The sequence below is a fragment of the Choloepus didactylus genome, chromosome 11 (genome assembly GCF_015220235.1).
Source record: "Choloepus didactylus isolate mChoDid1 chromosome 11, mChoDid1.pri, whole genome shotgun sequence".
NCBI classification, from domain to species: Eukaryota; Metazoa; Chordata; class Mammalia; order Pilosa; family Megalonychidae; genus Choloepus; species Choloepus didactylus.
The window spans coordinates 82,403,219-82,418,850 of NC_051317.1; the positions used below are offsets into that span (position 1 = coordinate 82,403,219).

General features: G+C 38.8%; 1 pseudogene; it reads right to left on the minus strand.

Moving 5' to 3' along the window:
• Positions 1 to 4,468: 4,468 nt before the first annotated feature.
• Positions 4,469 to 11,834, minus strand: LOC119506071 (annotated as a pseudogene).
• Positions 11,835 to 15,632: the final 3,798 nt, after the last annotated feature.

Consider the following 15,632-nt stretch of genomic DNA (forward strand, 5'->3'; position numbering starts at 1 on the left):
AAATATAAAGACATCAAAATATGTTTAGTAGTTGTGCTGGTTTGAAGCTGTATGTACCCCAGAAAATCATGTTAGATCTGATCCATTCCTGTGGGCGTGAACCCATTGTAAGTAGGACCATTTAAAAAATATCTTGATATATTCACATATACAATCCATCCAGAGTGTATAATCAGTAGTTCACAGTATCACCACATCGTTGTGCATTCCTAAGCACAATTAATTTTGGAACATTTTCATTCTCAAAAACAAAAACCCAACACATTCATACTCCTTATCCCCCCCCCCCCATTACTGACCCTTAGCATTGGTGTGGTACATTTGTTACTGTTGAAAGAATATTAAAATGTTGCTGTTAACAATAGCTCATAGTTGGCACTAGGTGAATTTTTCCCCATATACCACTCTATTAACTCCTTGTAATAGTGACATACGTTTGTTCTATTTCATGAAAGAACATTTTTCTATTTGTACTAATCATAATCATCATCCACTGCAGGATTCACTGTTATACAGTACCCTGTTTTATCCTTTGGCTTTCCTTCTAGTGACATATTCTACCCTAAACCTCCCCTTCCAACCACAATCACACAGATAATTCATTGCTGTTAATTACACTCACCATATTGTGCTACCATCACCTCTATCCGTTTCCAAACATTTGAATTCAACCTAGACAAAAATTATGCACACGTTAAGTATCTGCTCCCCATTCTCTATTCACATTCTATTTCCTGGTAATCTATAGTCTAGATTTTAACTAATGAGTTTATTATAATTAGCTCATATCAGTGAAATCATACAATATGTGTTCTTTTGTGTCTGACTTATTTTGCTCAACATAATGCCCTCAAGGTTCATCCATGTTGTGTGCTTCAGGACTTGATTCCTTTTTTACTACTGAATAATATTCCATCGTATGTGTATACCACGTTTTTGTTTTTTTTTGTTTTTATTCATCGGTTGATGGACACTTGTTGTTTCCATCTTTTAGCAATCACAAATAGTGCTGCTATGAACATCAGTGTGCAAATGTCTGTTAGCATCCCCGATTTCAGATCTGAGTAAATACCTAGTAATGGGATTGCTGGATCATGTGGCGGTTCTATACTTAGCTTCCTGAGGAACCACCAAATTGCCTTCCACAGTGGCTGCACCATTCTTCATTTCCATCAGTAATGAATAAGTGTTCCTATTTCTCCACATTCTCTCCAACACTTGTAGTTTTCTGTTGTTTTTGATAATGGCCATTCTAATAGATATGAAATGATATCTCGTAGTTTTGATTTGCGTTTTCCTGATACCTAGTATGTTGAACATCTTTTCATGTGCCTTTTTAGCCATTTGTATTTCCTCTTTGGAAAAATGTATAGTCAAGTGTCTTGCCCATTTTTTAATCAGGTTGTTTGTCTTTATATTGTTGAGTTGTAGGATTTCTTTATATATTCTGGATATTATACCCTTATTGGATATATGATGTTTCCTAATATTTCCTCCCATTGAGTAGGCTGCCTTTTCACCTTTTTGACAAAGGTAAGACCTTGTGATGAGGTTACTTCAGTTAAGATGTGGCTGACTCAGGATGGGTCTTAATCCTATTATTGGGGTCCTTTATAAGCAAATGAAATTCAGACAGAGTAAGAGAAAGCCACAGGAAGCAAGAAGCTGAACATCAGTGGAACTTGGAGGAGATGGGAGGGACCAGGAGACGCTGCCATATTGGTCTCACTATGTGACAGAAAACCTAAGGACCATCAATCGCCAGCAGCCAGTCCCAGAATGCCAGCCTTTGGGAAGAAAGCATTGTCTTGAAGATGCCTTGATTTGGAATTCTTCCCAGCCTCAAACCATGAGTGAAAAAAATTCCCATTTTCTAACCCCACCCATTTCATGGTATTTGCTTAAGCAGCCTAGAAAACTAAAGCAGTAGTGGTATTTCCACAGAGGTGCAAGGAAAAATGGGCTTCAAAATAGTGACTTATTGGATAGCGAAGTTATAGAGATAATAACAGGCATAACTGAAGATACTAAGAGTCCAGTAGAAGTATTAAGAACAGAGTTAATACCTGAAAATGCACACATTTATACCCTAAACCTATTACCTTAGAAATCCAAAAAAAAATACAATATACAAACACAGCAAAGCAATGACGTCACATCATACATGCGTTATCCACCATATATGCATTAGAGAATGAAAGTTAAAAAAGCAAATAACGCATTAGTATTATATTAGTAATACAATGAAAATAGTTTTGACCTCAACCAAACTTGAAAGGATCTCAGAATCACAGGAGACCTTGGTCCCTACTTAGAGAATCACTGTCAAGGATGGATTGGATATGCTTATGCCTAATGCCAATAATTACTTTAAAACATGACATTCTCCTCTTCTGTGCTAAGTCCAGCCTCACTGGACCTTTCATTCATCAAGGCCTGAGTTCATGTTGTTTTGTTCATCTTTGTACCCTCATTACAGCCCTCATCCATAGAACATAAAACAGTGTACAATAAATGTTCATCGAAAGAATTCAAAGAACTTTTTATTCTAACAACAACAACAACAACAACAAAAAAAAAAAAAAAAAAAAAAAAAAAAACCAACGGTGAAAAGATTTTTAAAGCTTTGGTGCCCCCAGGTGGCATAATAACTGTAAGCCAACTTAGAAAAAGTGCTTTTTTTAAAAAAATTAAATTTTTAGTCCAATTTGGCTTTAGGTTGCCCCTTCTATGCAATAATAAGACTTTTCATTTATTTCAAATTATCTTGTACATGTCTAATAAATTGTTCAGGTGAATTGTATCCCCACTTCCCATTTCATATGGATATGGGTTGACAGGCTTTCATTCATTCATGCATAATTTTTCTCTACATCTACTGAGCTGACGAACCATCATATCCCATCATTTCTACTCCCCTGTTGCCAATAGAGGTTGAATGGTTCTCTGTTGCAGTTTTTTGATAAGAGATGAATTGTATACTTGATAAGGTTCTTAAGCTATCTCTGGCTTTGGGCTCAAGACTTCCACATCACCTCCTTATGGATCTGCTCTTCTTTTGAGAGCCGACATTTGTTTCATATTGGGAATATCCAGGGTATTTTTGTATTTTCCTCTTTTTAAATTTTTTTTCTTATTATGCCTTTTCCAAAATAAGCTTTTTATTTTGGAAATTTGTAGGTTCATATACTTCTAATCAAAAGAGTGAATGTGACCATATTTTGCATAGGGATCTCCTAGCTGTATGGGGAAAGTGGGTGACCTTCACCATTTGGCGAATGTGATGACATGCCTTAGATGTACTGAGTTCCTTTTACTCCCTAAATTTTTAAAAAGACTTTTGGATCACTCAGTTATCTTGATGTCCAATATAGAGGAGAGGACCAGAAGTGAGATACTTGCTTAGGGATGTCCAGTCCAGATGTCCCTGAGGTAGTCCAGAGCAGTTTGAAGAACCTGGAGAGATATTTTGTGGACATTTACCCAAGTGATTAAAAAGAAAGCTTGGAAGAACTAAAATTCAGTAACTAGGGAAAAGTCTAGGGTAGAGGTATCCACAAAGCACATTTACAATATGGGTTCCAGTTTTCACTTCACTTATTTAGAGAGCTGTATTATTTAGGATAAATAATCTCTCTAGGTCTTAGCTTAGATAGCTGTATTATTTAAGATAAATAATCTCTCTAGGTCTTAGCTTCCCCACATGTAAAACAAGGAGCATGTAATGAGTGATCTTGCTTAGACGCCTTTCCAAATCATATATTTGGTAATAGATTGATAGCATCTAAACTGGTGATTGTGTGGGGAAATGGAGACCCTCATGCATTGCTGGTGGGAGTGTGATTCTTTTGGAAAAAGAAACTTCAATATCAGTTAAAATTATAAATTTATATGCCCTTTGAGTCAGCACTCCCAGGAAAAAAGTGCCAGAATGTGAAGATAAATATTTCTAATTTCTAGGTGTTTTTTTTTTGCTATTTTATGGAATATATATTATATTTTATAGAATCTATATTATAATGTATAACAATATCAATATATATTTCTATATATACACCATACACTATATACATACATGATATATATACACCATATTATATATAATTATATATAAATGATGCATGTATATCTATATAAATTATATACATATATATGGTAGCAAAAAAAACCCTAGAAGCAATTGAAATGCTCATAAATAAGGGAATTTTAAATAAATTATGATACATCATACTATGGATTATTGTGAAACTATTAAAAAGAATGAAATAGATCTATATATTAGCTGAAGAGTTTTAACATAGATTTTGCCAAATTGCCTTTGAAAGAGGCTGTGCCAACTTGCATTCCATATCTTAAGGGATTCATTATTATTGCCTAACTTTTTTTTTTTTTTAGTAAAAATAGAAAAGTTTAATTTATTCAACAGAGAAAACCACATGCATCTTGTGAGATTTGTTTTAATACAAAGTTAAATAAGGGTTTCAAATGTAGATAAAAATGTCTTCACATGCAAAATCTCAGACACAGGCTATTCTTTGTCCTGACGAAAGTCAAGTCCAGTTAGAAGTTCCACATCACAGACCTGGACAACGTGAACATTTCATCTTTCTTCAATCCAAAGAGCTTCTTATTTACCTTCAGGACAGCTGTCCACACTGGTCGGTCAGTTGGTGAGGGATGATGAAGGGCAGGATGTCCAGCCTCCCCAGGGCAGGCGCTGGGGGTGTGGCTCTTGTTTTTACAACTGCTCAGCACCACAAAGTAGTGTGTGGGGATGGGAACATGGGTGTTGGCTACGTGCTCTGTAATTTCACCTGGAGCATCAAAATGGCCATCATAATTATAATCAAATAGTAGTCCACTAATCACATTTACTCCATCTCTTTGCATGGCATGTTTTATAAGAATAACACTGTGAAAGTAATCCCATATTGTTTTGAATGCATCATACATAAGCATCAAATTATTTGTAATTAACGCATCATATTGGCTGTCAGAAGTTCTGTTGCTCTCAGGAGAATAGAGGAATGGGTGATATTCCTGTCTTCTGAGTAGAACAGTTTTGGCTCTCTGAGCAACACTGACTTCAGCCCACAGACAATCTGGGACAGCGGGAGGAGGAGGCGACGTTTCCTGGCTTGGGGACTGTATATGATCTCCACATGGGCATCCGGAAGGTTTTTCCATATCTGTTCACATAGTCCCTGTGATAAAGGAAACAGTGTTTCTTGTTCTGCATAATCCTGGGCCTCCCAAATGGCAAATTTGCTTTCTCTGTTTCCATTATTTCTTTTTGGGTGAGATTTAGTATTTGATTGACGCGTTCTAGATCAATGACATTTTTTTAGCTTGCGGCATGGACACTGTAGAGAATCTGTGGGCAATGGATTAGTAAAGCTGCAAACAGAAGATTTTGACACTTCCTCAGCATGAGATGGCTCATAAAAAAACTTCAGAAGACAGTTTAAGCTACCATGTATACTATTGTTTGGGGCTGGCTGAATGTGTAGAAGATTAGGTTATCGACTTCAATATTTTCAAATGGTTCTATTTCAGTCTTCTCTTTAAAACTGGATCCTTGTGCCAAAAAGATAGCCTCCATGGTCTTAAACTCATTGTCATAACCATGCCTGCCTCCTCCACAGTACATGTTTGCTTTACTCCTCAGAGCCAGCCACTGCTGCTCCACCACGGGATGAACTTTCTTGATTCCGACATTGTTGGCATAGTGCAGTCGTTTGGGCAAATCAGGAGTCAGTAGGGTTTGAAATGCTGATCAGGTTTTCAACAGCTGAGGTTCCTAACAATTTCTTCAGAATTAAAAGTTTGGAAGTCTTGGGATTTATTACAAGACCTGATGTGGGGTGCAGGCCCTTCACACATGTAGAAGTTTATTGTAGGAAAATAATCAGTCATATATTCCATCTTGTCACAATAAGTTTGATTCCTTCCATGGTCAAACATTGACACAATTGTGTAAGTTCCGCCATTTGAGACCTTCAATTAGCATCCCCAAAGTGTGCTCTACTAACTGTAAGGCTTGAACAACAGTGGCACTGACTGATCCACTTTCTCCTGCAGATCAGGCTGTTTCACATACATGGTGTAAATGGTGGGTCTTTCAGCTTTGGGCAGGTCCAACCATTTAAGCAATGTAGAGATCCTTGCTTCATATGGGATACTCCTACTGAACATCATATACATGGAAGGAAAGAAGCCATTGATAGCCACGTCTGATTCTTCCCAAAAGAAGGTACCAGCTTTTAAACCTTGGTGCATTGCTGTCAGCCAGATTGGTTGCTTGGATTATACAACTCCTCTGAATAGTATGAGAAATTCTTGTTGAGGTCACATCATACATATTGTCAATGATGCCATATGACTCAAGATACAAGCCTGTGACAACAATGTAACGATTTGGGAAGGTTCTGGTTGGGTATGCAGCTCTCATGTATTTTGAATGAATTCCACATTTTCAGTTTATTAATATTCAGCATTAAAGTGCTCCATGTTTGCAAATACTCTGCTCCAAAGCCATCCATGGAAAATGATAATTGGTGGTAGCTCAAACTCTTCTGGACACTGAGATTGCTGGGCTGTGCCACATGCTTCTTTCACTCCTTGCCATATGCTCCTATAGTTGACAAAGCAGTCCTTTGTTGACAACTATATCCTCTGCAGGCAGTCATTCGAACAGGAGCACAGGTGAGATGCCAGCTGGCTCTCCCCACAGCAAAATGTCTTGCATGCCCATATTCAAGCTTGTGCTCTGGCTGTCTGAGTCCAAGTCCCAGGCCTAATCCAAGTGACAATCACCAACAAAGCAAGAACAATACAAATTATTCTATATTTTTAACAGTGCTCTTTTTTTTTTATTTTGAAATAAATTCAAAGTTATAGGAACAGTTGCAAAAACAATACTAACCCCATACACAGAATTCCATCATACCCTGACCCCCCTTCCCTGATAGCTCAATCCATCAACTTTAACATGCTGTCACATTGCTATTTCTTTCCCTCCCTCCCTCCCTCTCTCCCTATCTAACATCCATCATCTATTGCTGTGTCTTCTGAACATGTGAGAGCTAGCTGCACACATCCTTGAACATACACTATAGTTCACGTATACACTTCCCATGAACAAGAACATTCTTTTATGCAATCCCATTAAGCGCAGCTAAGAAGTACAAGAGATTCAACAATGATACAAAGCTTACAGTCTATATTTCCTTTTCCTTATGTCTCAACTGTGTCCCTTTGAGCCACCTGTCCTCTATCCTCCAATCCCATCCAAGTTCATCCTTGGCATTCAATTGTCATCTATTTAGACTCTTTTTTTTTTTTTTTTTTTTTTTCAGTTATGGAAACATATATACAGCCTAAATCTTCCCATTCCACCCCCTCCCTAGCCTTCCATTAGTGGTATTAATCACATTTAGAATGTTGTAATGCTCTTTCCCACCATCCATTACTAGAAATTTCCCTTCACCTCAAACAGCAACCCTACACTCATTTCTTAACTCTCCATTGCCCCTTCCCCCATTTCTCTTAACCCAAACTCTACTTTTCATCTCTATGGTCATATTCTCTGATAATTTCTTTGTGTTTACTGTGGGGCTTAAAATTAACCTCTTAAATCCATATCAATCTTGTTTTTCTTTCATACCACCTTCACTTCAATAGGACACATAAACTATGTTCCTATACTCCTTCATTCCCCCACCTTTATATAGTTGTCTAAAATTACATATTTTACATTGAGTTCAAAACCAGATTTGTCATTAGAGTTTGTGTGTTTTATATCATGCAGGAAGTAAATAGTGGAGTTACAGTTAAAAAATTATTGACTTTGTATTCCATTGTGGTTGGAGAATGTGCTTTGAGTACATTCAATTTTTTTTTTTTTTTTTTTTTAATTTCTTGAGGCTTGTTTTATGTCCCAACTTATGGTCCCTTCTGGAGAAAAATCTGTGATCACTAGAGAAAAGTGAGTGTCCTGGTGATTTGGGATGTAAGGCACTATATATGTCTGTTAAAATTCTCTATATCTTTTTCTCCTTTCTTTGTTTCTCTGTTGATAGGGCTCCCTTTAGAATCTGAAGTACGGCAGGTCTTTTATTGGCAAAGTCTCTCAGCATTTGTTTGTCTGTGAAAAATTTAAGCTCTCCCTCAAATTTGAAGGAGAGTTTTTCTGGATAAAGTATTCTTGGTTGGAACTTTTTCTCTCCCAGAATTTTAAATATGTCATGCCACTGCCTTCTCACCTCCATGGTGGCCACTGAGTAGTCACAACTTAGTCTTATGTTGTTTCCTTTGTATGTGGTGAATTGCTTTTCTCTTGCTGCTTTCAGAACTTGCTCCTTCTCTTCAGTATTTGAGAGTATGATCAGAATATGTCTCGGAGTGGGTTTATTTGGATTTATTCTATTTGGAGTTCGCTGGGCATTTATGCTTTGTGTATTTATATTGTGTAGAAAGTATGGGAAGTTTTCCCCAACAATTTATTTGAATATCTTTCTAGACCTTTACCCTTCTCTTCCCCGTCTGGGACACCAATGAGTCTTAAGTTTGGACGTTTTATTTTATCTATCATATCCCTGAGATCCATTTTGATTTTTTTGATTTTTTTCTCCATTCTTTCTTTTGTTCTTTCATTTTCTGTTCTGTGGACTTCTAGGACACCGAGACATTGTTCAGCTTCCTCTAATCTTGTATTGTGAATATCCAGAGTCTTTTTAATTTTGCCAACAGTTTCTTTTATTTCCATGAGATCTTCGAATTTTTTATTTACTCTTGCAATGTCTTCTTTATGCTCTTCTAGGGTCTTCTTTATGTTGCTTATATCCTTGTCCATGGTCTTCTTGATGTCCTTTAAATCCTTTGCCATGTTTTCATTCCTCGATTATAGTTCTTTGATTAATTGTGTGAGGTACTGTGTCTCTTCCGAGATCTTGATTTGTGTGTTTGGAGCTGGATTCTCCATATTGTCTGGTTTTATCATATGCATCAAGATTTTCTGTTGTTTTTGGCCTCTTGGAATTTGCTTTGCTTGATAGGGTTCTTTCAAGTTGTAAAAAAAAATACCAATCTAATTTTTCAGAAACACAGTTTGGTGGAGTACACTTTAACTAACCAGCAGATGGCATCTGTGAGTCACCTATACCCCTCAAGTCAGTTCTCGACCTTGTTCCTGTGGTGTGTGGGGAAATGATTCTTGTGGGGTTCAGTTGGAGAACTCAGTTTGGGTGTGTTGCTGGAGCCGTCCGCCCTGAATGTGGGGCACGTGTATGGGTGGCCAGGGAGGGAGGGTAGTTTTAATATTCAAATCCCCCAGGTTTCCGGAGATTCAAGGCCACCGCAAGAGTCTAAGCCTTCATTTCATTTCAGCCCCAGCCCCTCTCTCTCGCTGTCTCACAAACCACCAGACTTGACGTAGTGTTCCTGGGTTCTCTGAGCAGGTCTCCCCTCCCAGCTGCGATCCTCCAGGAGCTCAGCCGAGGGAATGTCGTGCTACATCACCAGTGCGCGCCGTTCCTCAAGGGAAGCTCCGGGCCACTGGGCCGTGCAGTGGCGCGCTCTTAGCCTGAAGCAAAAATGGCCAAACAGGGCGTCTTAACCCCCTCCTCCTCACACAGTTCCTCCTTCCCAGCTCCAGGACAACTGGTGGGGCTCTGGGCTGTGGGCATGGCCCTGGGCAGGAGTTTATCCAGCCTTCCAGGGGGTCAGTTGCTAGCCGCGGGGTTTCTTTCTGCTTCCGGCTCTCCCCTCCATTTCCCCAGCCCCAAGGGTATCTGCAGTGGGCTATCTTCCCGGCCAGACACTGAGAGGCTGGCCCAGCCCCCTCTTGCTGTGTTTTACTGCGTAGTTCCCACTATTGCAGCTGCAGCCGCTCCTGGGTTTTTCCCCTTTTTTTTTTTTTTTAAAGAAAGAGCCAGTTGGTCTCCAAATGCCGAGTTTGGAGCTGCAGGTCTTCCAGCCAGCTTACTCACTCGTTTCAGAATGCAGACTCCCGGTTTCACCAAGTATACAGCCCCTGTGGAACTAGGAGACCTCGTCCACCTGGCGCATCGCTGTAACCGGTTTTCTGGGTCACTTTCTGGTTTTTATCTAGTGTTTTTCATGGAGGTGTTTTTTCACCCTGTCTCACCTAGCCACCATCTTAGTTTTCTCCTATCAACAGTGCTCTTCTTAATATATTCTTCTATTGTTAAAGCCAGCACTGAATCCGTTGTTCTGTTGGCACGGAAGTCAGTTTTACCAAAAGACAGCAGCACTCATTCCTTCTTAGTCCTTCAAAGACTAACTTTTTTTTTTTTTTTTTTTTAAATCATCATTTTATTGAGATATATTCACATACCACGCAGTCATACAAAACAAATTGTACTTTCGATTGTTTACAGTACCATTACATAGTTGTACATTCATCACCTAAATCAATCCCTGACACCTTCATTAGCACACACACAAAAATAACAAGAATAATAATTAGAGTGAAAAAGAGCAATTGAAGTAAAAAAGAACACTGGGTACCTTTGTCTGTTTGTTTCCTTCCCCTATTTTTCTACTCATCCATCCATAAACTAGACAAAGTGGAGTGTGGTCCTTATGGCATTCCCAATCCCATTGTCACCCCTCATAAGCTACATTTTTATACAACTGTCTTCGAGATTCATGGGTTCTGGGTTGTAGTTTGATAGTTTCAGGTATCCACCACCAGCTACCCCAATTCTTTAGAACCTAAAAAGGGTTGAAAGACTAACTTTTAAAGCAAGAATGTATTACTTAGGTAATCAGAAACAAAGAAAATCCGTCAAGGCATTCTCTAATTCATTTTGTCCTCCACAAATGTGGATGAGACTGAGCAGATTTTCACCAGTCTCTGCTCTCTCCTAAGGGACTTCCTGGCTGAGGCAGGAGATAAGAAAGTGGACTCAGACAATGTCTTCTGATAAAGGCTAATCAGTCTTCAGAGAGCTTGTTTCTGAGCCATTATTAAATGCTAGAATTATTAAATTCTCATGCTAGAATTGTAAATAGAATACCACCAGGTGGTGTTCTATTTACAATTCTAGCATGAGAGATGGATCTCTGAGTACCAGAAAACAAAATTTTATTCATGAGTATGTCAAAGTACAGGTTGAGGAAAAAAGGATTCACAGAAATGTATGAAATGGAATTATTTTCTTCTCTGACACAGTCAGTGAATGTAGAACAGTCTGTAGAACCTCAGAGAGGTTAACGTTATTTTTAACAGAAATGAAACTATTCAACTAATGAATTTGCTAGCTTAATGAGGTTCTTAGCAAAGACAGCAGAGTGTTTTAATATGCTTTTACAAGTGTATCACTACCAGTAGAGGGGGCCAAAGAGCTCTCCATAATTTGGAAACTGGCTACATGGAGAGTATATCCTTTTGCCTGCCTAACCACACAGCAGGGATAATAATGTTTAAACTTGGTATCCAAGAAGCAATACCATGGCTTTTTTTTTTCTTTTTTTAATTAAATTAAATTTATATCTAGATATGCACATTGTTAAAAATCAAATAATATCAAAGAGCTTATTTAAAAAAGCTTTACTTATATGTATGATGCAAAATAAGAAGAAAAGCCCTACCCTCTCTAACCCTTCATCCTCTCCAATTCTCTCCCAGAGGCAACCATTTCCAACTCTCATTTCTTTTTGATTTGGAAAAATCTCTTGTATCTTTTGAATAATACAACAAAAAAGTACAGATTTACAGAACAAAAGGATACTTATGGAAAAATATTTTTCTCTCCCTCCTGGTTGTCCAAGCCTCCCACTTACCTTAAATAGTGGCAACCATGAAACATAGTTTCTTGAATATTCTGCCAGAGAGATTCTATATGCTGACTCTTTTAACAAATATAATAATTACAAAAATGCAATACATTCACATGGGTCCAAATTCAAAAGCTTCCATTAGCAATTTAGAGAAAGATGTCTCTCTTACCTCTGTCCTTCAGATGTGATATATTATATTATGAGGCTTTAGCTACTGGCTTTCTGTGATGGTGGATGAAGCTTTCACTCTTAAACTCCCCTTTCTCAACTCTTTTCTTCAACCTTCTGATCTAGTTAAACACTTTAGGTTAATTCACTGATCAGGCTTTACATTATTTTGGCAGACAACATTCTTTACTGCTGAGCTAAGTATTGAAGCAATTTTTTTTTCCTTTCTTATATGAGATTTGGTTTTCCTGGAGTTAATTGCCTTAGTTTTTCCAATGGTTTAGCTTTTTTATGCCCTTGTCACTGATTTCCCACACATGGCATCGAATCTGTCCAATGCCCATTGTATTTTCCAACTGATGAAATGTATCACATATGTTTCCATTGTCTGTCCTCTGGCTCCCAACTGAATTGATTGTGTTCTAAGTATTTTCAGAGCTCTCTGCCTCCCACCTCTCTTTGCCACTTTCCTGTGTTGGCTCTCCTCTTGTTTGGGTCCCATGTTTTCATTTTCTTGGTTTATTTCCTCAAATGGTCTAGCTCAGCTTCCAGGAATTTCCAAAGGAAGAGTGCCCAAAAGAAGACTCCCAAGAGAGGGTTAATATTTTGAGTTTCTTGCAACTCTGAACATGTCTTAATTCTTTTTTTTAACTGTCATTAAAAATATTGTGGTGAAATGCACATAACATAAAATTAACCATTTTAAAGTAAATGGTTCAGTGGCATTTAGTATATTCACAAAGTTGTGCAACCACCAGCTCTATCCAGTGCCCAAACATTTTCATCATCCCAAACGGAAACCTCATACCCATTAAGCAGTCACTCCTCATTCTCCCCTCTCATTAGCCCTGGCAACACCAATCTACTTTCTATCTTTATGGATTTACCTGTTCTGAATATTTCGTATAAATGTGTGTCCTTTTATTTCACTTAGTATAAGGCTTCTGAGTTTCATCCATGCTGTAGAATGTATTAGCACTTTATCTCCTTTTATGACTGAATAATATTCCATTATATGGCTATACCACAATTTGTTTACCCATTCATCAGTAGAGAGACATTTGGTTTGCTTCCACCTTTTGGTTATTGTGAATAGGCTGCTATGAACATTCATGTGCAAACATTTGTTAGAGTTTTTATTTTCAGTTCTTTTTGGTATATGCCCAGGAGTGGAATTAATGGGTCATAGAGAATTTCTATGTTTAACTTTTTGAGGAACCACTAAACTGTTCTCCACAGAGACTGCACCATTTTACTTTCCCACTAGCAATGTTTAAGTGTTCTAATTTCTAATGTCTGAATTCCTGATGTATATTTCAAGGTTGGTTTACCTTTTTTGCAGAATTTCTCCAATGCCTTTTGGCCCCTTATATTGCAATTGAGAAGTTTGTTGGCATTCTGACTCCTGATTTTTTGTATGTGATCTGCTTTTCTCTTCCCAGAAATTTTGTTTATTCATAGAGATGTGGAATTTTGTGATGATATTACTTAGTGTTTTAGAAATATATTGTTCTTGGAATTGAAGGGGCTCTTTCAGTTCTTGGGACTTTCCTTGTATTTCTTTAATTTCTTCCCTTCAGCAGGATGTGTGTTGTGTCCTCCCCTGTAACTTTGTCCTTGTGGGTTTGTATCTCTAATGTTCCTTTACTGTTACTTTAGTGGGTTACAAGAGGAGAGGTAATAAATATGAGTCTTCAATTGGCCAAGCTTAACCAGGTGTCCCTGTCCCATAATTTTTTGAAGGTTTACTGAAAGAGAAACCCAATGTGAATTCTGGGTAAGTGCCGCCCTTGGAAACACAAAAACCAAAACAGTAGAATATCTTTAAATAAATGGTCTTATAAGGTTAACATTTTAGAAAAGGCTGCCTCTTCTTTTGACATTGCTTCTGCTTTGATACCAGAATGAAAGTGGGAACTGTGGACACCAGAAAATGGTCAAGTTCAAGAGAGAATGACAGTGACATTATCAACATGGCAATGTAATACATCCCCTGGAAAAAAAATCTCCCCTCAGAATCAGCTAATAAAAAGACAAATCCCACTTACTTAGAACTGTGGTGGATGATAGAGACTGGAGAAGGGTTCCACAAATGCTAATCAAATAAAAATAATCTCCAGGAACAGGTAGGAAATTTCTGTCCCAGACCAGCCAGTCCATACCCCTCCCCCTCACTTGGTCCCATGCAGCTTGATAGTTACACAGAGGCACATGGCCCAGGTCCCTCCAGCCACAGGTGGAGACTATAGAACTACTTAGAGCAGCAGGTTAGAACCCCACAAACATCCAGGCACAGGAACCCAAGTCCAGAGAGACTCAGGGCAGAACACAAGTTGTTGAGTCATGCTACATGCTGCATAGAAAAGGTCCTCGAGGGGGAGAAAGAATAAGAGAGGGAGAGGGAGAGGGAGAGGGAGAAGAAGAAGAAGAAGAAGAAGAAAAGAAGAAGGGGAGAGGAGAGGAAAGGAGAGGAGAGAGACAGCAGCAGAACTGTTGGCAAGAGTTATGCTCACTCAACTGGATTTCTGTTGGCGGGACCACCTAAATACAAAATGGACTTTTCTGTACTAACCTTCCTTGCTGGACTGACCTCATCTAACCTCGAAAGGGAAGGATACCCTAATGGGGAAGAAACTTGAGGCAGAAAAGCCTCATAGAAAAAAAAGGGGGGGGGGGGCGGTGGGGGGGTGGTGGACTGAACTGCTGTAAGACAGGATGGGTCCCAGAACTGAAAAGTGCAAGGAAAAGGGGGCACTGAATGAGGGAGAGAATTTAAGCAAATTATAGGAGCTGGGGAGAAAATTCAGCACAAAGCAAACAGAACAGATAAACATTCCCAGAGAAGGAGCAAAGAAAAGGAAGCTTTCTCCTGGAGGTGAAACAATTGCACAAAAAGTGCACTCTTAAAAACTGTGCAACATATCCAGGGCCAGAATCAGAAAAAGAAGAGCTTAGAAAATCTAAACAATTAATCATGGGCTATTCTATTGGTCTAGAATAAGTTGGACCTAACATCACAGAAGAGCCAATCAACAAAATAAAACCCTAGACAAGAGGGAGAAACTGACTTTCAGAGTTAACTCATCCAGACATCAGCAAAAAATTACAAGCCATACTAAGAAACCAGAAGATATGGCTCAGTCGAGGAAACAAAATAAAACTTCAGATGAGACATGGAATTTGAAACAACTAATCAAAGAAGTTCAAACAAATCACCTAAATCAATTCAACATGATTAAGGGAAATATGTAAAAAGAGCTAAAGGGATGAGGCGGGGCAAGATGGCGGACTGGTGAGCTGTATGTTTTAGTTACTCCTCCAGGAAAGTAGGTAGAAAGCCAGGAACTGCGTGGACTGGACACGACAGAGCAATCTGACATTGGGCATACTTCATACAACACTCATGAAAACGTGGAACTGCTGAGATCAGCGAAATCTGTAAGTTTTTGTGGCCAGGGGACCCGCACCCCTCCCTGCCAGGCTCAGTCCCGTGGGAGGAGGGGCTGTCAGCTCCGGGAAGGAGAAGGGAGAACTGCAGTGGTAGCCCTTATCGGAAACGCATTCTACTGATCCAAACTCCAACCATAGATAGACTGAGACCAGACACCAGAGAATCTGAGAGCAGCCAGCCCAGCAGAGAGGAGACAGACATAGAAAAA